We start from the raw sequence: 14,053 nt of genomic DNA, 5'->3' as shown, positions 1-14,053 counted from the left end.
TTGTTTAAAACTCCCTCCTGAGAATTTTTCAGACATATGGAGACGCCATCACTTGCCGGCGGAGAGCTTCAATGTAATGTTTAGCACCTAGGGCCATTGAGCAGTGAGGGATCTTTTTTGTGCTGGCACCTACTGCGACGTCCCACTGTGGGATACGGACCCGCGAGGTAGGGATCGACTCCTAACTTGGCGACTCTAACCACTGCGTCAAGCAGGCGACCTCGGTACCTTGAAACGAAATTTAAAACTTATACCATATTTTCAAACAGGTCAAGATCATGCAGATTTTAGTGAGAAATGCCAAAAAACACTCATTTATGAAAAGTTACATATTCTTAAGGAGGCAAATTATAGCCAAAAATTAGAATTTTTCGCCAGCCACGTTAAATATTTAGATTTCACACGGATTTCTGTCGTTTCTTTGCGTTTTTCCTTAATTTATGACAACCTTTCTTTCCGATAACCAAAACCGAGTTATCCGATAACAAAGTGCATTATTCAACCGTATTTCCGATAACATACTGAAAGTTAAAATTGGGCAATTTTTGCCCTTTAATTACATATTTGCAAGATTATATGAGAAAGTCTTCTTGTGGACAATCATTAACGCAAGGTAAACATAAGGATTTTGAAGAAAAAAAAGCTAATTACAGCAATGCCAATCGGAGAAAAACTTGCAAAATCTAATAAATTTGACTTTTAAAGCCTCCAAAGGCTAACAAATGCTATACTAGTACGTATTGAGGCTTTATTTTGTATCCGTATTCATTTCTGTTTACAAAAAGCACAATGAATATTCTCTGTTTCTATTTTAACAGAGTTTATTAAAAATAATATACTAACCTGTCAAAAATTTTTATCAACCGAGTGTCCGATAACAACCGAGTAGCTGATAACGCGTTATAGAGTGTGATTTAATCAATTGCACAATTTGTTAGTTGTAGAGGTATCAATTGTATTTGACAACTGAAAAGAAGGAAAAATTAAACGCTAAATGATATTGTATCCTTGACTTCAAAATGAAACATACTAATCTGTTTCACGACGAAGTCGTATATGGCAGGCCTGTTGATGCGTATCAGCTGTGCCCCATGAGCCTTACACACAGCGTCAGCGCCCTGAACGTTAACTTCCGGTTCCGCGTACGTCTTATAGCAGATATCATAGGTTGTGTCGTAGGTGAAGGTAGGATAGTCGTGACATTAGAAGGTCTGACGCCGGAGTAAGATCGCGGTGACAAGTGCCATCGTTATTTTCTCCCTCGTTTCACTCCTCCGCAAATAAATATTTTCTTGACTAATTTATTGTAAAACAAAGAAAAAGAATATACTGTAGGATTGTTGCGTTCGTTACAAATCGCATTTTTATTCAAAACATACAAATCAAACTACATGTAATAAATTTTACACGATAAACAATGCAAGGGCTGGGAGGGCAGGGAAAACCAAAGACACAAAACAACCTGCGATTCTTTGTAACGAACGTCGCATTAATCGAACATTCCCTGGTAAAAGTATTTATAGTGAGCGCTAAATCGCTCGTGCATGAAAAACCAGTTTCTTAAGATACGAAGTTTCACGGAGAATACCGAAGTAAAAACGTAAAGAAATAAATTTATTTTCTCCCTCGTTTCACTCCTCCGCAAATAAATATTTTCTTGACTAATTTATTGAAAAACAAAGAAAAAGAATATACTGTAGGATTGTTGCGTTCGTTACAAATCGCATTAAACAAAGGACAGTAGGTGCAATAAATTAAAATAATTTTATAATCCAAGATTCATTGAAACCAGAAATTTATGTTCAAGATTGGCTTTTATATAACCGTCTTTGGCTTTATCCGTGACCCACCGACCATGTATTTTAAGCAATCGAACAAACACATTAAGCAATCGAACAAACACATTATCATTAGCAGCGGCTGTAACTCCGCCGCTACGTAAACTGTGTAAAGCATATTCAAAACTGTCAAGGCCAATTTCATTTAAAGAAGACAATATTTTCCTAGCTCTTGTATATGACAGAGGTTTGAGTTTATTTGAAACTTTGCATTTATTGAGGGATTTACAAAATTTACATCTGTAAACATGTAATCATTGGAAGACATCCATCTCAGACATGACGATGTTTAACCAAAACACAGGGCACAAATCGTTTCCAGTTTTTGCGTATATCACCGAATTTCCTCTCCTGTAGATATCCGTTTTGCTTCTGGGAATATCAATTTCGATGTGAGCACTTTCCCAATTGATATCACATAATCAAATATTTCATACCATAAAAACACAATAAACACATCACAAAGGAACTTATCCTCGCATGGGTACAAGTTTGAAGAAAATTCATGAGTCCGACTTATACTGTAGAAATACGCTTCCAGAAGCGACGTTGATACCCTCTGTCGCACCAAACCTCCCACAAAAAGAGCAACAGTAGACACTGATGCAGGAGGATGCGTAAATGAATGCTTCGAACACCAGTCTCTGAATTTAGAGAAATATATGTCGTAGATCTTGTTCGTTGATTGAGATTTTGTATTTCTCACGATATGCGGCAAAGACTCCACTATGTAGCTAAAAGGAAAATCGACTTTAAACTTGTCAATATTTATCCATTGGCCTTGATAATTCTTCAATGTCTGAAATATATATTAACATGAAAGCACATTAAAATTCGAACCAAATTTGTACAGTAACCAATAATAGCCACGATATTATATCACACATATTTACAAGCAACTTTTTCATCAAAATCATAAATTGGAGAGCAGTCCTCCATGATTAAAAATCAGTCATCAAAATACTAGTATATGATTTTCAGAACCAGCATGTTAGATTATAATCTTATATTAGTATTGTAATCATTCAAATCTAGGAGAGCAGTCCTCCTTATTGGATAACAGTCATCCAATCATTTCATTTCAGTATGCAAGCATATTGTACACTGGTTAACAGTCAACCTTTGTGTACTATTCTGTTCATATTTCACGATCAAAGCATGCAAATGAACATATAAATATAGTGTTCAACATCATAAATAGGAGAGCAGTCCTCCATGATTAAAAATCAGTCGTCAAAATACTAGTATATGATTTTCAGAACGAGAATGTTAGATTATAATCTTACATTAGTATTGCAATCATTCAAATCTAGGAGAGCAGTCCTCCTTATTGGATAACAGTCATCCAATCATTTCATTTCAGTATGCATGCACATTGTACACTGGTTAACAGTCAACCTTTGTGTACTATTCTGTCCATATTTCACGATCAAAGCATGCAAATGAACATATCAATATACAGTGTAGTGTTAAAGTGACTTAATTACGAAGCATCCAATCCCAGTGCTATAGCATTACTGATTAATTTGTAAATACTCTTACTCCTTATTGGATAGCAGTCATCCACTCATTTCATTTATGTATGCATGCACATTGTACACTGGTTAGCAGTCAACCTTTGTGTACTATTATGTCCATATTTCACTATCAAAACATGCAAATGAACACTGAAAGGAAAAAGAAACGCATATTTTACTTTTAGATTAAATTAAAACTATTATTTCGAAAATGTTTTCCAGTATTGTTATAAACATTTTAATTCATCTTTAATCTACAAGTTACCAAAACCTTGTGTGACTTTGACTGATAATTCCTGAGTTATTGAAATTGATATGTCGATACCCCCCAAAATTAAAATAAAAATTCTCATCATCTCCCTTGCACATTGGTAACAGCCTTGATTTTCCTGTGCATTGAGGTCACCAGAGCATTTATCTTTCTCATTTGATTATTATTCAACGCTTCCGACAATAGTCTTAATGGTTGATAGAAGCTGTATTATTCCAAAGCCAACAAATCCCCCCGCCAAATGAGTGCCACGAATTTTCATTTTAGGATAGAATTTACAGAATCCAGCTGGTTTGGTACACGTGAATGTTTGTGAGAAAGTCTCGACAAACACTGGCTACATTTTCCGAGTGTGAACATGCTAAAAACATTACGCACACGACGCGTACGTGCGCGCGTGAGAGTAAAATCAACGTAAAAGTTGCCAAGCTCGCGGACCAAATTAGAGCAGAGAATTTCTGTCAATTTTAGGGTGAAAATATTGGTATGATAGTATACTGTAAAAATATCGGTTTCAGTGATAACACCTTGACAACAACCGAGGTGACATGATGAAAAGCCCTGTCTTGATGTGACGTTGTTACGCGTCAACGTCACCGCCATCGTTGGTTGGAAACCTTTTAATTTACTCTCTGACAACTGAAAAACCTTTTTTTGTTGAAAAGTTTAAAACAAACTGCACAGCAACATCTTGTTGCCTTTTTCTTCACTTACGCAATTCAATTACTGGAACCAGTGTAACTTCCGTCAGCCATACCATGATTGCACGAAATTTATACTGATTTCAAATGCGGAAAACGATGTCTATAACTCCAATGCATCGATTAGCACCACAAAATGTGATCATAAAATTGTCATCATCAACATGCACGTGTTTTTGGCTTTTTATCATTTCCCCTACGTGACGCAATACATTTCATGGTTGAGTAACTTTGACCAGCAATTTTAGTGCACAGTAATCAAAATACACATTCGACAAATTTTCATAATTTTCGGCCATACAGTTAAATATATTTCGATATTATGCTATTATGCGTTTCTTTTTCCTTTCAGTATATAAATACATCTGTATGGTGTTACAATGACTTAATTACGAAGCATCCAGTTGCGGTGCTATAAAATTACTAAATGTTAGCAGCAAATACGTTATTTTTATCAGAACATGAACTTTTTTTTTTTATATACTCATATCTTTCACAAACCACAAGAACTTTCATTTTTTGTCGATCAAAGAAGACCAAAAAGCTGCTGAATTCCATTTCGGAACGATTAAGGCACCATATACACTGTAGAACCGTAATTTAATACATGTAAATGTTTTAGTGACCTCCCTATCAAATTAATAAATGGGAGGAACAATCCAAATCCTGTGACCAGTCGAAAGAAAATGCGTCGAATGCGCTTGTTCCATGGATCCTAAACAAAGAAAAAATTATTTATTTATTTATTTATTTATTTTTTTTTTTTTTATTTTTTTTTTTTTTGGACATTTTTTCAATACGCAAAGAGATATCGCAAATATAACGTCCCCAAACCTTATTGAAAAATGCAACAATATAATTGCTTATGCCCCAAGCGACAAAGTTTGCTTCCACTTTTTGCTCTCGTGAAACCCAACCTACAGAAAAAATGAATGTAGTAAAAACAAAAGATAATAAATCCGAATTCATTGTGCCGATCTGCGAAATTCTACATGTAACATGTTTTGAATGTGTATATGTAGTTTTACAAGTTTTATTTTCTAAAAAAAAAAACCCAAAAATTTTCACAAACATTTCAACTGTTTTAAGTTCTCTAAAAGTTGAACTTCGAACTCTCTCTGGTTCGGCCCACATAACATGCAAAACTTTCTTAGTCGAATCTAACATCACTCCACCCCCATCAAAATCACTAGCATCAGTAAAAACAATGCGTTCCGTATGCGATACCGAGGGGAAATAACCCTGGCGGGAATATATATATAGGCTCTAGCTCACACCTTACGAGCAGTGGAATTCTAATATTTTCATCCCAACATGATGCATTAGCAATTAATAAACATTGACAGTTTGTTTGTTTGTTTGTTTGTTTGTTTGTTTGTTGTTTTTTTTAAGGTCTTCCGTTTCAGACGGAAGACCTTATAGTGATTCTACTGTTTTTTAAGGTCTTCCGTTTCAGACGGAAGACCTTATAGTGATTCTACTGTTTTTTCTTATTATTATTCTTATTATTATTTTTTTCCCCAAATCTTGTCGGCAGGATTTCTCAGAGATGGCTGGACGGATTTTCTTGAAATTTTCAGGGATGATAGAGAATGAAAATATCCCGAGACATTTTTTTCATTTTTTTAAAATTCACTTCCGGTCGTCAGATATGTCCGATTTCCGCTTTTTTCAAAAATATTTAATCCGAGTGAGATCTCAGAAACGGTAACAGATTAAGGCACCAAACTTACAGGGCTGATAGATCTTGATAAGTAGGCAAATCCATTTGGGTTAAGATTGTCCGTCGTCACTTCCGGTTGTCACAGGAAGTGTTTATATATATCGAAAATTTCAACTTTTCTTATTTGAAACTTTTTTTGTGTCACATGATAGCATTTTACTTGTAGTGTTGAAATATGTCAGTCCCACCGGAACCAAAAATGGCAACTTCCGGTTATGAGAGAAAAAGTACAGAATTTGAGCATTTTTCTTTCCCTTAAATATTTTTTATAGATAAAGTATTTGGAATGATTTTTGGATATGTTATTTAGACTGCAAATGTCTACCGTAACATCAAATATCTTTATAAATTTCACTTCCGGTCGCGTGATTTCCTGTCCTCAAAATTAGAAGTTATCATAGCTAGATCTCGTAAACTGTAAGAGAATAAGACACCAAACTAATAGGGATGGTAGACCTTGATAAGTAGACAAATCCATTGAGTTTAAGATCGTCCGCCGTCACTTCCGGTTGTCACAGGAAGTGATCAAATAAATCAAAATTTTTAACTTTTCTTTATGGAACCTTTCTTAGTATTACCTTATAGCATCTTATTTGTAGTTTCGAAATATGTCAGTCCCACTGGAAACAAAAACGACAACTTCCGGTTATGAAAGAAAAACTGCATAAATTGAGTATCATACTATTCCATAAATATCTTTTATAAAAAGAGTATTTGAAATGATTTTAGGACATGTTATTCAGACTGCAAATGTCTAGAATAACCTCAAATATCTTTTTTTAAATTTACTTCCGGACACGTGATTTCTTGTTCTCAAAATGAGATGTTAACATTAGAGATCTTTTAAACTGTTACAGATCAAGACACTTTACTTACCAAGAAGATTGTGCAACAGACATAGGGTAAAATGCGTTCACCGTCACTTCCGGTCGTCACAGAAAGTGATTAAAATGATTTTTATAAGTGTTATGAAGACTATAATTGTCTAAAGTAACGTCGAGAATCTTGATAAGTTATACCTCCGGCCGTTTGTTTTCCTGTAATCGTTGTAAATATTATGTGCCTTTTTTTAACATAGATAAAAGCTCATTCATACAGAAAATAGAGGAGAACGGAAGACCGTTTTTGTTGCTGTAGCAAAAAGAGTTTCTAGTTCTTATTATTATTCTTATTATTTTTTTCCCCAAATCTTGTCGGCAGGATTTCTCAGAGATGGCTGGACGGATTTTCCTGAAATTTTCAGGGATGATGAAGAATGAAAATACCCCGAGACGTTTTTTTTCATTTTTTCAAAATTCACTTCCGGTCGTCAGATATGTCCGATTTCCGCTTTTTTCAAAAATATTTAATCCGAGTGAGATCTCAGAAACGGTAAGAGATTAAGGCACCAAATTTACAGGGATGATAGATCTTGATAAGTAGGCAAATCCATTTGGGTTAAGATTGTCCGCCGTCACTTCCGGTCGTCACAGGAAGTGTTCTTAAATATCGAAAATTTCAACTTTTCTTTTTTGAAAGTTTTTTAGCATCAGATTATAGCATTTTACTCGTAGTTTCGAAATATGTCAGTCCCACCGGAAACAAAAACGACAACTTCCGGTTATTAGAGAAAAACTGCATATTTTCAGTATTTTTCTTTCCCATCAATATTTTTTATAGATGAAGTTTTCGAAATGATTTTTAGAAGTGTTATTCAGACTGCAAATGACTACAGTAACGACAAATATCTTTGGAAAATTCACTTCCGGTCGCGTGATTTCCTGTCCTCAAAATGAATAGTTCTTATAGCTATATCTCTGAAACGGTAAGAGATGTAGACACCAAACTTTTAGGAGTATTATATCTTGACGAAAAGAGAAAAACATTTGGGTTAAGATTGTCCGCCGTCACTTCCGGTCGTCACAGGAAGTGGTCAAAAAATCGGAAATTTCATCTTTTCTTTTATGGAACGTTTATTGCATCACATTATAGTGCTTTATTTGTAGTTTCAAAATATATCAGCTCCACCGGAAACAAAAATGACAACTTCCGGTTATAAGAGAAAAACTAAATAATTTGAATATTTTTTTTCCAATATATATTTTTTATAGATAAAGTGTTTGCAACTGTTTTGGATATGTTATTTCAGACTGCAAATGTCTACAGTAACATCAACTATTTTTTTTAAAATTCACTTCCGGTTGCCTGTGATTTCCTGTCCTCAAAATGAGAAATTATTATAGTTAGATCTCTTAAACAGTAAGAGATTAAGACACCAAACTTTGACAAGTGGTATATGCTGATGAGTTAGCAATTCCATGGTGGATAATCTCGTCTGTCGTCACTTCCGGTCGTCACAGGAAGTGATCAAAGAAGTCCAAAAATTCAACATTTCCTTATGGAAACTTTTTTTATCACACAATAGCATCTTATTTGTAGTTTTGAAAAAAGTCAGTAACACCGAAAACAAAGAAGACAACTTCCGGTTATAAGAGAAAAGCTTCATAATTTGAGTATTTTTCTTTCCAGTAAATATTTTTTATAGATGCAGTATTTGTAATGATTTTTGGATATGTTATTAAGACTGTAACTGTCTTAAGTAACGCCAAATATCTTTATAAAATTCACTTCCGGTTGTGTGATTTCCTGTCCTCAAAATGAGAAGTTATCATATCTAGATCTCGTAAACGGTAAGAGATTAAGACACCAAACTTTTACAAGTGGTAGATCTTGATGTGTAGGCAAAACTAGTCAGGAAAAGATTGTCCACCGTCACTTCCGGTTGTCACAGGAAGTGAACAAATGAATAAAAACTTTTCTTATGGAATCTTTCTTAGGAATACATTATAGCATCTTATTTGTAGTTTTGAAATATGTCAGTCCCACTGGAAACAAAATGGACAACTTCCGCTTATGAAAGAAAAACTGCATAAATTTAGTATTATACTATACCATAAATATTTTTGATAAGAAGAGCATTAGAAATGATTTTAGGACATGTTATTTAGACTGAAATATCTAGAGTAACCTCAAATATCTTTTCAAAAATTTACTTCCGGTCACGTGATTATTTGTCCTCAAAATGAGAAGATAATATTACGAGATCTCTTAAACTGCAACAGATCAAGACACTTAACTTATATGAATAAAACAACATGAAGATAGGGGAAAAAATATAGGGTAAAATGCGTACGCCGTTCCTTCTGGTCGTCACAGGAAGTGATAAAAAATTGAAAATGATTTTTGTACATGTTATTAAGACTATAACTGTCTAAAGTAAAGTGAAGAATCTTGGTAAGTTACACCTCCGGCTGTTTGTTTTCCTACAATCATTAAAAATATTATATGCCTTTTTAACATAGATTAAAGCTCATTCATGTAGATAAATAGAGGAGAACGGAAGACCTTCTTTGTTGCTGTAGCAACAAGAGTTTCTAGTTTATTATTATTATTATCTTGCTATACAAAACTTTCTTATTTATGTCGAGGGATACCAATAAAACCGACTTCTTAATTCCACTCAAAACCAAACCATTCTAACTTTGCATAGGACTCTTACTTGTAGCATCAATAATAAGAAAACCGGCATGCAACAAATCTTTTTGAATATTCTGTAAAAATAAAATACAGTTTTGTTTGGAATCGCAATCCCAGCCATCGTCTAAATACATTAAAACTCCATATGCTTTAGCTCTCCAATACAATTCTAGTGGTCTAAATACTTAAGTAAAATATAACCAGCACTACTGAGACCGAAGGGTAGGACTGTGAATACGAAATAACACTTTGAGCCATTGAAATTCCAGGTTAAATTTACATGATGTTAAACACTTGTTAAATAAAATTTGATCATGAATAAACCTTTTTGGCAAAAATTGAGATCCTCTGAAGACCCCTCGAATTTGAAAATTTCTCTTTAAAACGCATGCATTCACTTGTCAAAAATCAACAATCAACCTTTGCTTTTTATTCAGTGGCGCCGAAACGGTCAGTGGATTAACAAAATTGGCGGTTCAATTCATTCGATGGCTAACTCTTCTCATCAATTTTAAAATGTACATGTACGTTTCAATAACGGGGGAGGGGGCGCTCTGCAATATTGATTTGTTGTTAGACAAATATACAACTTTAGAATATGATATAAATTCTATACTCTAACCAAATTTGATAACATTTAAAATATTATTGTTTTGTTTTATAGCATTCTTATAATTCAAGATATTTTTTTTTTAAACGATCTTAAACTGAAACAATTGAATTTTCAGCAGACACTGTCAAAGTCAGATTTATAGTCTAATAAATGACTATTATACTCAACTTCATTCTGAACCTCGCAATCTCTCCTCGTTGAGCTGAAACTGCTGTTTAATAAACTGACAGCGTCAATGAACTCAAAATCCTGTCCAGAATTGAAGCTTGTCTCTGTACGTTGTTTTTAAGGAATATCTCTTTTAGAAGTTGAACTTGAAAATAAAACTCTGTAATCTAAACATGCCAAAGACACAAAACAACCTGCGATTCTTTGTAACGAACGTCGCATTAATCGAACATTCCCTGGTAAAAGTATTTATAGTGAGCGCTAAATCGCTCGTGCATGAAAAACCAGTTTCTTAAGATACGAAGTTTCACGGAGAATACCGAAGTAAAAACGTAAAGAAATAAATTTACCAACTGTGGAATACTCCACTCCATGACCCCAGCTGTTTGTGTAAGGAAGAGAATATTATTAGCTTGGGGTCCTTTGTTTTTATTTTATATAAGCATAATGTTCCATGTAAAGTATCAAGTTGAATTAGACAACATGCAATAATATCATGATCAGCATTCAGGAATAATGAGGAGTGAACTTTTTTCACACACATATCGATTTTTTTTGTTGTGAATTGTACTATTGTACACATTCATTGTGATGTTTTCTTTGTACAATAATTATTTGAATTTTATATCAAACAGTTAAAATATAATAGTTTAATTTTGTTTGTATTCTAGTCTCTCATCGGTTGATTTCCAAAAAGGAACGCAAACTATTTCTCAATAACCTGTTTTGGTATGGGTACACACCCCCTTGACAACCAGCTGAATCATTAGTAGCCATGCAATCCCTCATTTCCAGTCTATGGTATTCATTGAAAATTCCAGATTTAATTAATGTACCTTTCACTTCGAAAAGTAGCTCTATCTTACCTCATGCTAACAAACATCATGGCTGCTAGATCTGTGTATCAGTTATTACGTCCCCTTGTTTCAAATCACTGCCGTTACTAAGGATGTATTATTGAGCGGCAAATTTGAATTCATAAAAAGCAGAACAATTTTACACCCACAGTTGTTTAATTATTTTAAAATCAAATTATAAGGAATGACTCTAATTCTTGGCCAAATTATTTGAGTATAACCTGGTTTGGGTCAGTTTACGCTTTTTTATAATGAAAACCATTAAAAGCATGCACTTTATCCTTTTTTTAATTGCTTTCATGAATTAATACATCCATCTTTGGGTTAACATCAAATTAAAAGCCTAAAAATTAAGGTAGGATTCTTCTCTGGTTTCTGAGAAGAGGTAATATTCAATGTTTATTTGCTTATATGTCTCATATATTCAGGTGAAAGAGATTTAAAAGACCATTTCTTTCTTTCCCAACATAATTGTACAGTTTTAAATAGAAATGGTCAATTGTGTTTGAAAACTAGCAGGGACTATATTTTTTGAGGAATAGTGGCGTATACAAATATCTTCTTTACCGCTTCTCAAAATTATTATAATACTACAAATTTATTATAATTTCTACAAAATCAAAAGCTAAAAGAATTTTTCAAATGTTTGTTTAATTAATGATTAGGAACTAAATCTTTAAAAAATGTCAAATAAATATGAATTTCCAAACAAACTTCAATTATGTTTGCTTTTAAAAGTTTCGACTCTAAGTTTAAATATGAGCCTAAAAATCCATAGAAAGAGGTTTTACTCTCTTACTAAACGGTCAAACCTTTTTGCTTATGTATCATTTTGAATGTCTACATGACTGCTTTACTATATGTGAAAATAAAAAAAAGTTAAATATAGGGCGCACATGAAAAAAACTAAAATATCCAAAAAATTTAAGAAAAATAGAGAAAATCAAGATTAGCCAAAACCCATTTTTATTAAACTATTTGGGTCAATTTGGTAATATCATCTTATAGACCCTATGTGGTAATATCTTTTAATGCAAAAAGAAAAACATTTAATCTTTTGAAATAGAAAACCCTATATCATGATCGGATGCAGTTATTTTTATTTTTAATGACCAGGGAAAAGGTTATGACCTTGACCTGACCTTGACTCTATTATAAAACGGTCAAAACTATTCAAACTAATACCATCACATAGTAAAACTAATACCATCTTCATGATTCTATGAAAATTTCATCAATTTTTTAAATACAAGAAGTACAGTTTTGCGTGAGAAGAATCCTACCTTAAGGTTCATAAAACCTCTGCTCACTTATATAAATTGTTTCTTGAACCTTAATGATTTTCCAACAGAAATGCATTTTTAAAGTAAAATACAATTAATTATAGCGTAGCTTGAGGGGCAAAATTGGACAAAAAAGACACTTCAACTCGGCGAATTTATAAAAAAAATAATAGCAATTAATGTCATTTAAAGTTATCTCTCTTATCAGAGTATCAATGAACTTTAATGCAATATATAAAGTTGTGTTTATCCTATCATTGCATCCTTTAAACAAGAAAAAGTTTTTTCTATAATATTTAGATTTTTTTATTCTAAAAGACGCTGTATCTTTATAAATTTATAATTTTCTTAATTAACATATACGTGTGTGCCTTCTCAAAAAACTTTGATTTTAAGATGGATGTAAAACATTTACAGGCGTCGTAAAACTTCTAAACTAGGTTATATTAATTTTCATAGAAGCAGAATTTTAAGCGCGGATTAAATTTTGTCAGTTTTACAAGAGTTCTAAGATCGGTAAAGTTAAACTGCGTTTTATTTGTGGTAACTTCTTAAGTGATCATTTTAAAATTGTTGAAATTACATCTCACTAAAAATAAAATACAAGTTTTTACCGTAATTCGACGTTATTAGAGATAGCCCAACAGCAGCTATCAAAGCTCTTGAAGCCTGGTTCTGAGTTTGCGTGAAGGGATTTATCTGCAAGACTAGGAGAATCAAGAAAAGAAGATTCCAAATTCTCAAAGAAGACATTGGTAATGAAAGTGTAAAAGATTTAAATCTAGTTGAAGGTGCATACGTCGCAAAAGTGTATTTTTTCACCAAGATTACATTTCATGTAAGTAGTTCAAGTCAAAGATCATTTAAGCAACCCGAAGTATTTTAACATGTGAATGAAATAAACTTCTTATACTTTTAACTAATGATATTCTTTTGCCGACTATAAATGATATTTTTATTTAAATTTCAAACAAAAGTTTTGTTTTAATAGAGACAACAAAAAGATTTCGTTTGCATTAACTTAGAATATATGAATATTTACCAGTGGACAGGGCATTTATCTTACACCTGTCCTCGTGTTAGTACCGTGTGATTCCGTTAAAAGTACTACTAGCAATAATTTCAATGTAATATGTTACTTAAAACTGAACACAGTTCGTGTGTAGGCATACGCTAATCTTTATAATTCTGTCAACGGTGTCAGCATCGGCGTATGCCCTTGGAATTTGTTACACCTGACTGCTTTACTGTCACTGGTATCGGCATTGAAATGCGACACATGTTGATGATGGATATAATACATAAACTATGTTTACATTTTTGCAGGAACATATATTTGTGTTATTTCACTTATATGTGTAACTGTTGTCAGTATCTTACTTTCCTGCATTAGAATAACTACACAGTTATTTTTTTTCCGCGATCGAGTGCTGCGTAGCATACGTCCGTCTACATCGGTGACGATTGATTACACTAAACATTGACTTAGTGAGCGTTCGTTATATAGGGAATCCTATGATAGTAATATAATGACCCTATATGACTGTAAAAATTGACGATTCTAAC

The 14,053-nt window shown here is 33.1% G+C and overlaps 1 long non-coding RNA gene across 1 annotated transcript; it reads right to left on the bottom strand.

Moving 5' to 3' along the window:
* Positions 1 to 1,329: 1,329 nt before the first annotated feature.
* On the bottom strand, positions 1,330 to 3,289 carry LOC134229706 (uncharacterized). Its single transcript, XR_009984224.1, has 2 exons — positions 2,732 to 3,289; positions 1,330 to 2,637 (listed from the first exon to the last, which is right to left on the bottom strand). It is a non-coding gene; the product is annotated as an uncharacterized LOC134229706 (long non-coding RNA).
* Between the last annotated feature and the right edge of the window lie 10,764 nt (positions 3,290 to 14,053).

Source organism: Saccostrea cucullata, unplaced genomic scaffold (assembly GCF_032062105.1).
Source record: "Saccostrea cucullata isolate Sc308-1 unplaced genomic scaffold, CSIRO_AGI_Scuc_v1 ctg4802, whole genome shotgun sequence".
Lineage (NCBI taxonomy): Eukaryota > Metazoa > Mollusca > Bivalvia > Ostreida > Ostreidae > Saccostrea > Saccostrea cuccullata.
The sequence above is the reverse complement of the archived record's forward strand: the minus strand, read 5'-3'. Positions and strand labels throughout refer to the sequence as shown.